Source organism: Lolium perenne, chromosome 2, assembly GCF_019359855.2.
Source record: "Lolium perenne isolate Kyuss_39 chromosome 2, Kyuss_2.0, whole genome shotgun sequence".
NCBI lineage: Eukaryota > Viridiplantae > Streptophyta > Magnoliopsida > Poales > Poaceae > Lolium > Lolium perenne.
The window spans coordinates 51,575,373-51,590,676 of NC_067245.2; the positions used below are offsets into that span (position 1 = coordinate 51,575,373).

The 15,304-nt window shown below is 46.4% G+C and overlaps 1 long non-coding RNA gene across 1 annotated transcript; it reads right to left on the minus strand.

Moving 5' to 3' along the window:
• Positions 1–1,211: 1,211 nt before the first annotated feature.
• Positions 1,212–14,708, minus strand: LOC127332581 (uncharacterized). The gene is made up of 5 exons (XR_007870536.2): positions 14,434–14,708; positions 14,225–14,306; positions 14,004–14,138; positions 2,210–2,260; positions 1,212–1,354 (listed from the first exon to the last, which is right to left on the minus strand). It is a non-coding gene; the product is annotated as an uncharacterized lncRNA (long non-coding RNA).
• Between the last annotated feature and the right edge of the window lie 596 nt (positions 14,709–15,304).

Sequence of the window (15,304 nt, forward strand, 5' to 3'; positions counted from 1 at the left end):
TTCCGAAATATTGCATTCTGACGGCGCTTTTTCCAGCAGAATCCTGACTCCGGTGCGCGATCCTCCAATAATCATGAATCATGCAAAAGAGATGAAATAACATAAGTATCATCTCCAAATATGAAATATATCAACGAATAACAGCAAATTATGATATAAAATAGTGATGCAAATTGGACGTATCAATATACAAGCCATGATTTATGTCTGATATTATCACCGGCTCTGTCTAATGCTTTTTGGAATTCGGAAACGCCAAATTAGCATGCTTATATTCATCGTACACTAAATTTTGACTGTTCAGTTTGTAACATAGTGTTATGCACTCGCTTGTCAACATTTGCATTGCTCTGAACTATGCACTTTACACAACCTAATTCTTCCACTTACATTCAGCGCTACGCACCAGTAGTACCTCCCATGTTTCCTTCACCATCCCGATGCCGAGCTTGCGGGAATATGGCGAGCCCATGTACATACCCCGCATATAACACCTCCTATGGCTCTATCTACCTTTCTAATAACTCCTTCACAGAGTTAAAGGTATGTATTCTCAGTGGTTTAGCATGAATTGGCATATAGTAAAGTCTTGTTTTTAGTCTTCCTGCTTCTTACATTAGTATCAATTTTCACCCGCAGACTGTACCTTGTGAACTTCGTCCAATGATTAACCAGATGTGTCCGCATGAAGGGTCTTTCACTATGCATGGCAATGGAAAATTGATGAACACCTACACGGTCTATGAGGTGTATGTCTACAAGACGCAGGCAATCACATATTTGTATGGACATGATTCACTACAACAAGAACCCCCCTTCAGCAACGCATCGTTGTGTTGCCAAATGTCCAAATAAGCGTTGGTAATGTCTACACCAACGGATTTGGTATGCGTTGCCGTTGGTGGCGTTGCAAGGGTCTACAACAATGGATATAGATGCGTTGGTAATCGACATTAAAACCGTTGTAAGATAGCAACGTATATGGCTAGAAACTAACAACACTTCATATGCGTTGGTGGTTGTCCTGCATGATTGGATTTATAAATACACATAATAGATCACTGCAAAATATTATAAGAGTTGCTGGATAGCTCAGATAATTAATACTAGTTTATAAATGGACATCAACAATTATTTTTCAATGATCGGAGTGCACCATGAGATGTAATATAGTAAAAGAAAGATGTCATATATTAAATAACTTTGTAGCTTTACATGGAGAATGAATTGGTGAATACAAGTTGTGTATATCAATAACATTCTAAAACATAATAGACAACTATCTAGTAGTGACACCATTCTCGAAACTTGGTGTCATCATCACAGCCATGCATCATCCACTTATTTTGCCAATCTGCAACAAAAGCAACAAATTTAGATATGTAGCTTAACAATACTGTGTAAAAAAACAAGCGAGTAAAATAGTAAAATTTAAAATAGCCGCGACATAAAAAGGTTGAAGACAATGAGATAATTAACCTTAATGCATGACCACTTCTTGAAACACATAAGGAACTTGAGCTTATCTTCTATAAATAGCAAGGTCAAAACAAAAAACAAGAAACCGAGAAATGTTTCTATCATATAGTATAAATTATCTATTATTGTGATCCAATTAACCCTCCCAGGCTGCCACACTCGTTGAGGAGACTTTACCCAAGATTGCAATCTTACTTACACCAAGTACCTTAGTGCTTTAAATCTTTTGACTAAGCATGTTGTGCTTCGTGGAGTAAGTATTAAATTAATATAACAGGTGGAATAAAATATTTAGCTTACTAGCTGTCAAACATTTCTTTTGACTACGCATGATATATAGTTATAGTTGACAGAGCAATACATTAAGATTTTAAAGAATATGGCAGATTGAAGAAAAATTGTGGCGTGGTAATTCGCTAAGCATTTCTGTGATGTGATGACTCAATGTGCATCCTTCTAGAAGTAAATCTCCAAAAAAGAAACGTTATTGAAAAGTAGCTAAGTTATACAAAAAAAAATGCACATGGAAGTAAATTCAGATATATCTACATGCTTCAGAATGTATATACTTGTCCATGCGAGATTCCTAGACCGATATATGTGAGACCATAACCACCTCAAGACCAAAGACGTCACCAGTACCTATGCATACTCTGATTACATTATGGACAGTACTTCTGTACAACCCAGGATTTATATTTCTAATTGCATCACAAATACGAAAGCTTACCTCTCTTTTTAATTTTCAGAACCAGTGTGTATAGGTCCATGCAAAGATTACCTGACAAACACAACTAAGTTAGAGAATTTAATATCTTTATCATGTCCCTCCTTGAGTACAGAGGGTTATATATTAAAGAACTTCAGAAGTCAGCACAATTTATCCTATGTTTACACAACCACTAGTAGAAACAAGGGCTTTGGTTTTTTGCCCCAAATGTCATTTGCACCGGATTTGGCACGAACCGGTGCTAAAAGGGGTCATTAGCACCGGTTCGTGGGGAGCAGCCGGCCGAGGGACCTTTTGCACCGGTTCGTGTTACGAACCGGTGCAAATGATCTATCTTTTGCACCGGTTCGTAACACAAACCGGTGCAAAAGGTTCGTCGCCAGGCACGTGTCAGCCGAGGAACCTTTAGCACCGGTTCGTGTTACGAACCGGTGCAAAAGATAGACCATTTGCACCGGTTCGTAACACGAACAGGTGCTAAAAGGTCCCCAGCCCTATTTCAGCTCAGCTACCGGCCAAACAGCCCAGCTCACTTCATTTTTGCTAGGAGAAGGTGTGTGTGTTGAGTGCTAAGTTGCTTCTCTTTGGCATGCACATAAGGTGCTCGATGAAATGTGTGAGAGAGTGATGCCGCTTGATTTTACACCCAACAAAAATGAGATGAGGTGCCGGAGCGACACTTAAGCTTTCTCCTCTTTCTTTCCTCCTCGATCAAGGTTTAAGCAACAACTTAACCCTTTCATTTGTACGGTGCTAATTTCCACTATTTATAAATATTATGATGTTTTGTAATTGTTTATTGATAAACTTAATTAATTATTTGATGTAGATGAACCGGCGGCAATGGATGTACGTTGACCGACGTCTACCCGAGTTTAGATCGGGCCTGGAAGAATTTATCCGTGTGGCTCAGGAAAACCCACAGGCGGATGGTTTTATGTGTTGTCCATGTGTTGATTGCCATAACTTGAAGCAATACCCTGAATGGCAAGTCATTCACTCACACCTGCTTTGGAAAGGTTTCATGCCCAGCTATAATTGTTGGACCAAGCATGGAGAAAGAGGGGTTATGATGGAAGACGATGAAGAAGAAGAAGAGGATGATGATATGTACCCTAACTACGGTGATACTGCAACAGGGCATGATGAAGATGAAGATGCAGGAGGAGGTGATCAAGATGAAGAGGCATCAGATGAGCCCGTTGATGATGATCTTCGTCGGGCCATCGCCGACGCACACAGAGATGCAGAAACAGAAAACGAGAAGCGAAAGTTAAAGGGCATGTTAGATGATCACAAAAAGAAGTTATACCCAAATTACGAAGATGGCAACACAAAGCTCGGTGCCACCCTGGAGTTGCTGCAATGGAAGGCAGAGGCTGGTATATGTGACAAGCCATTTGAGAAGTTACTGAAAATAATGAAGAGGAGGTTTCCAAAGAATAACGAATTGCCTGACAGTACGTACGAAGCAAAGAAGGTTCTCTGCCCTCTAGGATTAGAGGTGCTGAAGATACATGCATGCATTAATGACTGCATCCTCTACCGCGCTGAGTATGAAAATTTGGAAAAATGTCCGGTATGCACGCACTTCGGTATAAGATCGGGCGAGATGACCCTGGTGATGTTGAGGGCGAGCCCCTAGGAAGAGGGTTCTGCCAAGGTTATGTGGTATGCTCCTATAATACCACGGTTGAAACGTCTGTTCAGAAATAAAGAGCATGCCAGGTTGTTGCGATGGCACAAAGAAGACCGTAAGAAAGACGAGATGCTGAGACACCCCGCTGATGGGTCGCAGTGGAGGACAATCGATAGAGAGTTCCCGGATTTTGCAGATGACGCGAGGAACTTAAGGTTTGGCCTAAGTACAGATGGAATGAATCCTTTTGGGGAGCAGAGCTGCAGTCATAGCACTTGGCCTGTAACTCTATGTATCTATAACCTTCCGCCTTGGTTGTGCATGAAGCGGAAGTTCATTATGATGCCAGTGCTCATCCAAGGCCCAAAGCAACCCGGCAACGACATTGATGTGTACCTACAGCCATTATTTGAAGAACTCTTACAGTTGTGGAGCAAACCAGGTGTACATGCATGGGATGAGTACAAACAGGAGTCATTTAACCTACGAGCGTTGCTTTTCGTGACCATCAATGATTGGCCTGCTCTTAGTAATCTTTCAGGACAGACAAACAAGGGGTACAATGCATGCACGCACTGTTTAGATGAGACCGAAGGTGCCTATTTGCATAAATGTAAGAAGGTTGTGTACCTGGGGCATCGTCGATTTCTTCCAAAGAGGCACCCCGTCAGAAAGAAAGGCAATCATTTCGGAGGTGAGGCAGATCGCCGGGTGAAGCCTGAACTCCGTACCGGTGATGCTTTACTTGATATGGTCAAGGACCTAAAAGTAATCTTTGGAAAGGGTCCTGGCGGCCAATCTGTTCCGAATGACGACGTTACCGGACACGCACCCATGTGGAAGAAAAAATCTATATTTTGGGATCTACCCTATTGGAAAGTCCTAGAGGTCCGCTCTTCAATCGACGTGATGCACGTGACGAAGAATCTTTGCGTGAACCTGCTAGGTTTCTTAGGCGTGTATGGGAAGACAAAAGATACACCAGAAGCACGGGAGGACCAGTATCGTATGAAAGTCCCAAAAGACAAGCAAGAACAGGATTACAAGGATACAGGGAGTCGCTTAAGTCCTGCCAGCTACGCTCTTACCAAAGCAGAGAAGGATATCTTTTTTTGAAGTCCTTTACAGTATCAAGGTCCCGTCTGGCTTCTCCTCCAATATAAAGGGAATTATAAATATGGAGAAGAAAACATTCCAGAACCTGAAGTCGCATGACTGCCACATTATTATGACGCAGTTGCTTCCGGTTGCACTGAGGGGCTTCGCCGGAAAATGTTCGAATACCCATTGTGAAGCTATGTGCATTCCTTAATGCGATATCTCAGAAGGTAATCGATCCAGCTAGTCTTCCAAGGTTACAGAAGGATGTGGTGCAATGTCTTGTTAGCTTTGAGTTGGTGTTTCCACCATCTTTCTTCAATATTATGACACATCTCCTGGTTCACCTTGTCGAAGAGATGGCCATCCTCGGTCCTGTCTTTCTACACAATATGTTCCCCTTCGAGAGGTTCATGGGGGTCTTAAAGAAATATGTTCATAACCGTGCTAGGCCAGAAGGAAGCATCTCCAAGGGCTATGGAACAGAGGAGGTCATCGAGTTCTGTGTTGACTTCATTCCTGACCTTAAGTCGATTGGTGTTCCTGAATCGCGACATGAGGGGCGACTAAGTGGAAAAGGCACGCTAGGAAGGAAATCAATGATATGTAGGGACGGCATTTCTTTCACTCAAGCACACTACACAGTTCTACAAAGTTCCACCTTGGTGGCCCCGTATATCACTGATCACAAGAATATTGTGCGCTCGTAACATCCGGGGCAGTCTGAAGACTGGATTACGCATAAACATATGCGTACATTCGGCGGTTGGCTCCGAGAACATCTCATTAATAACAACAGTATTGTAGATCAGTTGTACATGTTGGCTGGGTCACCATCTTCGACTATAGTGACTTTCCAGGGGTACGAGATAAATGGAAATACCTTCTACACGTTCGCCCAAGATAAAAAGAGCACCAACCAAAACAGTGGTATCCGCATTGATGCAACAAACACTAGCAGTGGCAAAAAGGACACATATTATGGTTACATAGAGGAGATATGGGAACTTGACTATGGACCTTCTTTTAAGGTCCCTTTATTTCGGTGCAAATGGTTCAAGCTGGATGGAAAAGGGGTAAAGGTAGACCAGCTGTACGGAATGACAACAGTGGATACCAACAATCTTGGTTACAGAGACGAACCATTCGTCCTAGCCAATGATGTGGCTCAGGTTTTCTATGTGAAGGACATGTCCTCTAGACCGAATAAAAGAAAACATAAGGAAACGAGCTCATCCGATGAGCCAAAGCGTCACATAGTTCTTTCAGGGAAAAGAACCATCGTGGGAGTCGAGGACAAGACAGACATGTCAGAAGATTATAATAAGTTTGCTAAAATTCCGCCCTTCACAGTGAACATTGATCCAACCATCGCGTTAAATGCTGAAGATACTCCATGGTTACGGTCGAAGCGATCATAATGTATTAATTATTATCATGTACCTTGAGCTCATATTGTGAAGCGTTTGTTGTGATATGTATCTGTAACATTGGTCGGAGGGGGCTATATATAGCGGTGTGTGCCTCCAGATAATCCCCTCCCCCCAGATGAAACCACCCCAGATAAGGCAAATAACAGATAAGCCTCCCCCAGATTTAGCCCCCCCATCTTTAGCACCGGTTCCAGCCAGGAACCGAGATAAAAGGATATATAAACTAATCCACCATCTTTATCACCGGTTCCAGCCAGTAACCGGGATAAAAGGGGTATATAAACTAATCAACCGTCTTTAGCACCGGTTCCAGCCATTAACCGGGATAAAACGACAACGACTTTATTAAAATTTAACAAGATACGTTAACTAAACTTAAACTAAAACAACGACAACACTGCTTTATTGAAATTCAAAAATAACAACTTCTACTAGTTCTTCCGCGCATCTGCTGCTGCCCTCCTGGCTGTCGCCTCCTGCCGCAGCTCCTCCTCACGACGACGCTTATGCATCTCCTCACTATCCAGATCCGCCACACGCGGCCGCTTATGCAGCTCCTGGAGACTCTGCCTCTCAAACGCTTCTATGGTAGCCGCTAGCGCCGCCTCCTCCCACTCCTCTATCTCTGCGAGCTGCGGGTCCACCTCATCCGCTGCTGCCCTCCTGGCTGCCGCCTCCTGCCGCAGCTCCTCCCACTCCTCTATCTCCGCGAGCTGCGGGTCCACCTCCACCGGCGGTGGGTGCGGCTTTGGAGGCATTGTGCAATGGGCTAGGGTTCAGTGATGAGTGAAATGGGAGACACGGGGGAGTACTATTTATAGAGGGCGTTTAGGCGGGAAATCTCCGCGCTGCGCGTCGTGGAGGGAAAATGTCAAGTGCGGCGTCGTGGCGGGAACATATCCCGCGCAGCGTCGTGGCGGGAAAATGTCCAGCGCGGCGTCTTGGCGGAAACCCGCGCAGCGTCGTGGCGGGAAATGTCCAGCGCGGCGTCGTGGCGGGAACATATCCCGCGCGGCGTCGTGGCGGAAACCCGCGCAGCGTCGTGGCGGGAACTCGATCCCGCGCGAAACAGAGAAAAAAGGCGGGAAGAACGCAAAATTTTCAGCCAAAATTGGGGTCTTTTGCACCGGTTCGTGGCTGGAACCGGTGCAAAAGTCGTGGCGGGAACTCGATCCCGCGCGAAACAGAGAAAAAAGGCGGGAAGAACGCAAAATTTTCAGCCAAAATTGGGGTCTTTTGCACCGGTTCGTGGCTGGAACCGGTGCAAAAGACTCTTTTGCACCGGTTCCAGCCACGAACCGTGCAAAAGACCCTGCTACTTAATCTGCGTGCGCCTCCTTCTTCCCCATTCGCTGAGGAGCTTTGGACGCCGGCAGGCTGCCAAATTTTTCCAAGCCCTCGCCGTCGCCGCCGCCCGCCCGCCGTCCGCGCCGTCGCCAGCGCCCGCCCGCGCCGTCGCCCGCCGTCGCCGCGCCCGCCGCCGTCGCCCGCCGCGCCGCCGCCCGCCCGCGCGCCCTGCTCCTCCTCTTCCTCCTCCACACCGCGCCCGTCGCCCGCCGTCGCCCGCCGTCGCCCGCCCGTCGCCCGCCGCCGCCGCCCGCCCGCGCCCGCCGCCCGCCCGCGCCGCGCCCTGCTCCTCCGCTTCCTCCTCCACACCGCGCCCGTCGCCCGCCGTCGCCCGCCGTCGCCCGCGCGCCGCCGCCCGCCCGCGCCGCTGCTCTCCTCCCTCGCGCCGTCCGCGCCGCACGCCCTCGAGGTGAGCAGCGCCGCCCGCCCCTGCCCCCTCCTTTTTTTTGTTTTAGTTAGTTTTTAGTTAGGAAATTTTAGTTAGAAATTTTAGTTAGGAAATTTTAGTTAGAAACAATTTAGTTAGGAAATTTTAGTTAGAAAATTTTAGTTAGGAAATTTTAGTTACGAAATTTTAGTTAGGAAATTTTAGTTATTTTAGTTAGGAAATTGTTAGAAAGTTTAGTTAGTAAATTGTTAGAAATTTTAGTTAGGAAATTGTTAGAAATTTTAGTTAGAAAAAATTTAGTGTGTTAGAAAAAAGTTAGTGTGTTACATGTGTTAGGAAATTTTAGTTAGAAAAAATTTAGTGTGTTAGATGTGTTAGGAAATTTTAGTATGTGTTAGATTTTAAATAGTATGTGTTAGAAAAAATTAGATGAAATATGTAAGTACTTTATTTTAGATGTGTTAGAAAAAAATTAGATGGAATATGTCAGTACTATATTAGTATGTGTTAGAAAATTTTTAATTACTTTGATTCATATTCATAAGTACTTTATTCAAATTCAATATTATATTTGTTAGTTTGCATACGATGCCGCGGCCTCCGCGTCCTGGAGCTAGGACAGTTTTAGAGGAGATGCAGCAGATGGGGGAAGTCCGGGACTGGGCTCCGCCGGGGTGGCACTGGGAGGTGTTATCTTCCGGGGCGCGCACCTTGGTGCGGAATCCGGGTCCCGTCGTCGACCCGGATATTCTCTGGTGGAGGTCTTATGGGCCACGTTCGTTTCAGAGGGAGCCGGCCCCGCCGGAGGAGGTAGCTCAGCGCATTGAAGCGGAGGACCAGCACGTTCGCCGTTACATGTATGCGTTAGACAACATGTATAGGACCGGATGGAGCGTTATGCAGGGATCTCATGTTAGCTATGCTCCCGTTGTTGTTCCGTGGCTTTGGGGGTACACCCAGCGCGGCTCAGGACCCGGTCGGCGCCCTCTAGGACCCGGTCACGCGGTTGAGTGGTTGAGTTTTTGTAGTAGTGATTGATGTATTATCGATCTATGTATGCATGTAACTGCACTATCTGCTTTCAGCACTATTATTGATCATGTATTGAGCATTATTCTTAATTACTTGTAAGTCTTTGCAGAAACTTGTAAGTCTTTGCAGAATCTAGCTTCGTTGTGTTTATAGCATTAGAATAACTTTTAAGTCTTTGCAGAAACTATGGAAAGAGACCTAGAACAAGAATACCTCGTCGAGGAGATTATCCGTGATGATGATGATATCACCTCTCTTTACCTAAACCAATCCGGCGAGGGAGACGAGCGAACCCGAGGAGACGGCTCCGATGAGGAAGATGATCAAGACCACCGTGGAGACGGCTCCGGTGAGGGCGAAGGTGACGATCGCGAGGGAGAAGCTCACCACGTCGAGGTGTATATATATTAATTAACCAAGCCTACAGATATGTGCATATACATATATTAACGTTGTTTCTTCTTTTAGACCTCCCAATCAACACACTCTACTGGCAGAACTAAACGAGGCGCGGCCAGAAAGATGGAAGAGCATGAAAGGTGCATCATCACGGAAATCGCTATAGACGGCGAACCGATTTCTCCCAAGGATCACGCAAAAAAGTTTGTAAGTCAATGCGGAGTTATTGTTAGGGACACCATCCCGATCACCACTCAAGAATGGAAGAAACCTGCAAAGGAGGACGAAGGAGTTACTTACGTCGATACGAGATCCAAAAATCTGATGTTTAGGAAACTCATGGTAAATTTCACATTTCCGGAGCCAGCTGACTCTGATAGTGATAATAAAAGGCCAGACCCTGAGGATCCCGAGCTGAATAGCATACAACGAAGAGTCAAGAAGTGGGCTCTTAAGAAGATGGCAACGCAGTTCAACGACTACAAGAAGAAATTGGACAACTCCTTTGTCAAGAAAAAGAAGACTCCAGATTTCAACGGCCCCTATGAGAAGATAAAAGACCACTGGGAGGCATTTGTGAAGTACAAGACATCGGAGAGGGCAAAGACAAGGTCAGACACCAACAAGAAAAATGCTGCTAATAAGATGTACTTCCATACCATGGGGCGAGGAGGCTACAAGGCTGGCAGACCTAAGTGGGAGAAATGGGAGAATGACCTAATTAAGAACGGGATCCAGCCAGAGGTACGGAAATGGAACCAGCGGTCAAGGGATTGGTTTTACGCGCATGGGGGCACGTTGGACGCACAAGGGTTCTGCATATATACACAAAGACATCGGGAAAACCCACTTCCCATCGAAGCCTTTAGAAATGCTGCAAAGGAAGTTGAAGAGGGGAAGTTCCGTCCCGAAAGAGAGAAGGACCAGCTCACACGCGCCCTTGGGAATCCTGAAAACCCAGGACGAACACGAACCATACCAGGTGGCAAGCCGTGGTGTATTGGGTTTCCTGCAGAAACGAAGAAATATCCCGATAGAAGCCGTCAGAGGCAAAAGGATGTGGTTCAAGAACGCGTTGCTAAGCTAGAGGAGCAAGTGAGGATGATAATGTCGTGCTCGATCACGATCACCCAACCTCAACCTAATCCGCGGATAGAAGAAGTTGCATTCGATGCTACCGGCCAGGGATCTCAGCGGAAGAGCAGCGTGGCTTCCACGGAGCTGCCTGGTGATGATGCAGATGTGGATCCGCAGATGGCTCCTCCCTCCCCTGTGGATCCGCAGATGCCTTCTGATCTCTACCCTGTGGACTTTATCACAGAGTCGACACCTTGTGAGCTACATTTCCAAACGATGGGCTACTTAACGCTCAAGGCGGCGATCGGCTATGTCTTACCGCCGGTACCTGATCAAAGATATCACTTCAAGCCGGTTCCACCTGGATACGCTGTTGCCGGGGTGGATCAAGTTATGGATGGGTATGGGCCGCTGAGGCTTGACCACCCTGCCGGTGAAGGGGATTTGCTAGAGCTGGGAGAGGCCAAGAACACTACAGTTCTATGGCGAAAGGAATTCATTGTGATTCCGGGTTGGAAGGCGCCAACAAGGTCTCCACCGAGCCAGCATTCTCCACCGATGCAGCCGTCTCCAGTGCGTGAGCCTTCCCCGCCGGCGCGTGAGCCATCTCCGCCGCCGCGTGAGCCTTCCCCGCCGGCGCGTGAGCCATCTCCGCCGCCGCGTGAGCCTTCTCCGCCGCCCAAGTATAAGAGGAAAATTAGGCAGGCCGCTACGACACAGCTGAGTCGTAACAAATCACCGAGACGCAAACAAGAGCCCCTCCCAAGAGTGCCTAAGGTTGCTCCCAAGAGACCTTATGACTATACAGTTGAGGAAAATGCCAAGATCGTAGCTGAACAGCACAAGCAACAAATGTTGAAACTTAAAAAGCCCCAGCTTGAGCCGGAGCCAGCTATATCTCTGGAAAAGAAGTTGAAACTGCTGAAGAACCTTCATCAACCTGAGCCAAGTCTTTCATCGAACTATGACCGGTCTATTCGCAAGTCAAATGTGTTAGCAAAAGAGCGGTGGGAAAAAGTAAGGTAGATGGGAAACCAGTTCCCCAGCTTGGAGCCCAGAAAAACTCGTGCCCCCCGCTCCAAGTGTATCCCGATGTCCTAGCGTGCCTTGATCCAACGATGGTAAAACTATACAAAGATGAGGCAGATGCGGCCGGTATGAGTATTCCTGAGTACTTAAGCCGCATCGAATTCATGGCCACGGACGATGTCCAATTAGCATACCATTACACATACGGGGAACCTCTTGTCAGAGCTGCGGAGTTGCCTAATCTATCAACACAGCTGCGAAGACTACATAATTGTTACTTGGATGCATGTAAGGACGGCCAGAACTGGATCATGGTGGCAATAAGAGATGAGCACTACGGGCGAACTGACGTGATGAACATCGAATTTTGTGAATTATTTCAGTTATTCAACCAAGACGCCCTCGACAAATCTCTCGCTGAGTGCATACTGTCTGTAAGTATTATTTATGTAATTAAGTCTCTACCGCGACTCGTCCATTATTGCATGCATATAACCATACTCTCACCGTATTATGCGAATGAAGATTCGCGAATGCCGCAAGGGCAAATCTATGATCTTGGGTTCGTTGACCCATATACCGTGAATGGGTATACGTCGACAACTCTCCCAAGGACACGGAGAATAACTTGGTACATGTCTTAAGGAAAAACTCATACAAAAGGGCAATACTATTTCCTTACAACTTCGCGTGAGTGTTACTCTCTTCACACATTAAATCTTTTTCGCTTACTCCATGTGTTAAGTGTAATTGATGAGTTATGCATATATATATATATGTGTGTGTCCGCAGGTTTCACTATATCCTGCTAGTCATTGAACCCGACACCGGGATAGTAGAAGTCACGGACTCGAAGAGTAAACCCCTTGAGGCGTGGGGGGACATGGCTGATATCCTCCACAAGGCTTGGAAACGGTTCACCAACAAAGCTCCGGGTTTAAAGAATAAAGATCTTCGAATAAAACATGTACCGGTAAGTACTAATGGCTAGGCCGCGCATCTCTTTGATTCTAGTTTCAATACAATTATTATCATCCTTGATTATATATATATTATTTTGATTGAACTTTGTTCTCGTAAAGTGCTTGAGGCAAGAGGACGGGAATAATTTATACGGGTTCTACGTTTGCGAGTTCATCCGCCAGAATACCCATCATGTGAGGGACATTTTGGAACAACTTGATGTAAGTAATTAAACAACATTCATGGCTTTATTTTATCGATCACCTTGTGTTTCATTCACATACACACATATATATATACTGACCATCGTATCTTCTTCAAATTATTAGATCGAACGGTTGCGGGACGGTCTTCTAGCAACAGAGCGTGTACGAGCAATTCAAGAAGAACTGGCGGGGTTCTTACTTGAGCAAGTCATAGCTCCAGATGGAGAACACTATGTGGACAACCGCCAATATCAAAGTTGATGTAGACATATATATATATATGCATGAACGTGTGTCACTTTGATCGATATATGTAATACAATGGTTTCCTATATATATATTTGAATTGTTTGCATTAATATTATACCGTGTTTCGAATGGAGGCAGAGTCGCCGCGGCAGCGTTTTAGTGAAAATTCCTGCCGCGGCAGAGTCTGCCGCGGCAGCGTTTTAGTGCAATTCTCTGCCGCGGCAGAGTCTACCGCGGCAGGGAATGGCACCAAAACCCTGCCGCGGCACAACCCTTTTGCACCGGTTCGTATTACGAACCGGTGCAAAAGGTCCCCCGCCGGACTCACCACAGACGGCCACGTGGTGCCCCCTTTAGCACCGGTTTGTAACAGAACCGGTGCAAAAGGGGGGGGCCTTTTGCACCGGATGGTTTGCACCGGTTGGCCATCCGGTGCATATGGGCCTTTTGAACCGGTGCAAAAGAGCAGTTTTCCACTAGTGAACCAACTAGTTACTGCGTTAGCTAGCCCCGAAGTATGCATACATGACAATCCATACACAATCATTGATGGCAAGATGAATATTATGAGTTAATTTTTTTTCTTTTCGTTTTCACATGTGTAGCAACAAGACATAAGCAGGTATGTAATATAAATCTTCTATTGCATATATGGAAAAAACACAGCCGCTGGCTTGCACAAATAAAGAAGTTATTGCTAGGAAGAATCTCATAAGCACAGTATTATAACTAGTAATATTGGCGGACCATTTGATCTAAACTCGATGCTTAGTAATCAACCACACATCTATATGTTTAATGAAACCATAGACACATGTTAGTTACAGGAGCACCAATGAAGCTACAGAACCTACCATGCTGTAATATTTGGGGGAACAAATCATGTAGTACTAAAATAAGTAAAAAGGAGCGATCAGATGTAGGAACTTGTCACCTGATTAAGAGAGGAGTCGGGTGTTGGAGATGGTTGGCAGGTGACACTCATGGCAGGGGATCTGGGAGTGAGGGCACCCTTGGTTGAAGGTCGGGAACAGCAGGAGGCACAACACGGATCCATCAACCACATCACCTGAAAAAAAAACAGATCAAGCCAACCATAGAGTGCAGAAAATCGGGTTGGGTGAGCGATAAACTTAAATATTTGCAGAGCTGAACCGGATATCTAGCGATGTCTCTGCATAGAGCAGTTCCTGTCGATGGTCGGTTGTATCCATAACGCGAGTGTGCCGGCTTGCCCCTGCACATAGTTGATGAACCCTAAACATCTGTATCCATAACGCGAGTGCGAAGAATGAAGCACGGCTGGCTGACCCAGAGGCTGTGTATCAATAGATGAGATTGAGGATTGATGTAGAGATGCGCACCCAGGCTTGTGAAGGTGGGTTGCTGCGGCGGCCGGGGCGCAGCGGCAGTCGGGGCATAGCGGCAGAAGAGGATCTGGCTGGGGCGTATTACTCGCGGGGAGAAGATCTGGCAGGAGCGTAGCGGGGAAAGGATGGGATTGAAAGGAAATATCAAGGAGGAGAGTCTGGGAAGTTAGAGATCGTGTATTATCTTATTCTCCGCTGGCACGCGAAGTGGGGAAGTTGTTTTCTAGACACGCATCGGTAATCCGTTGGAAGGTATGCGTAGCCATATGTAGGGTCGTGGTGTAGTGATTGGAGAAAGTTTGCTTTTGACTACGGTCTGAAGAAGGGCGACGAGCTGAGGATCAGAAACTCAAACGGGCAGATATACGTAACTGCTTACAGAGTTGGAGACACTTCCAAATATATAATATGTAACTTTTTTGTACTCATATCCTTTGATTACTGCATTCTGAGCAGTTGTTCTAAACCATTCCCTCTGTTCTGGCTTGCTGGGTTTAACATGATCAAAGCTGCAGATCCCCTGATGGAACATGAGCGGATGTCACAAAGGGCACCCACACCAGCACCGGCACCGGCTTCCCACTCTCCTGCATCAGCACTGGTTTCTGTACCAGCTCCGTTTACTGCATCTACCTAGCAGGCCCCTACATCAGCATTGGTTCCTGTCGAGGCCCCATATACTACACCTGCCCAGCAGCTCCCCGCATCAAGATCGGTTCCTCTAGCTGCACCGTTCATCGCACCTGCCCAACAGTCTCTGCATCAGCACCGGTTCCACTAGAGTCACCGTTTATTGCACCTGCCCAGCAGTCTCCTGCATCAGCACCAGCTCGTGTACCAGCCCTTGCTCCTGCACCTGCCCCAG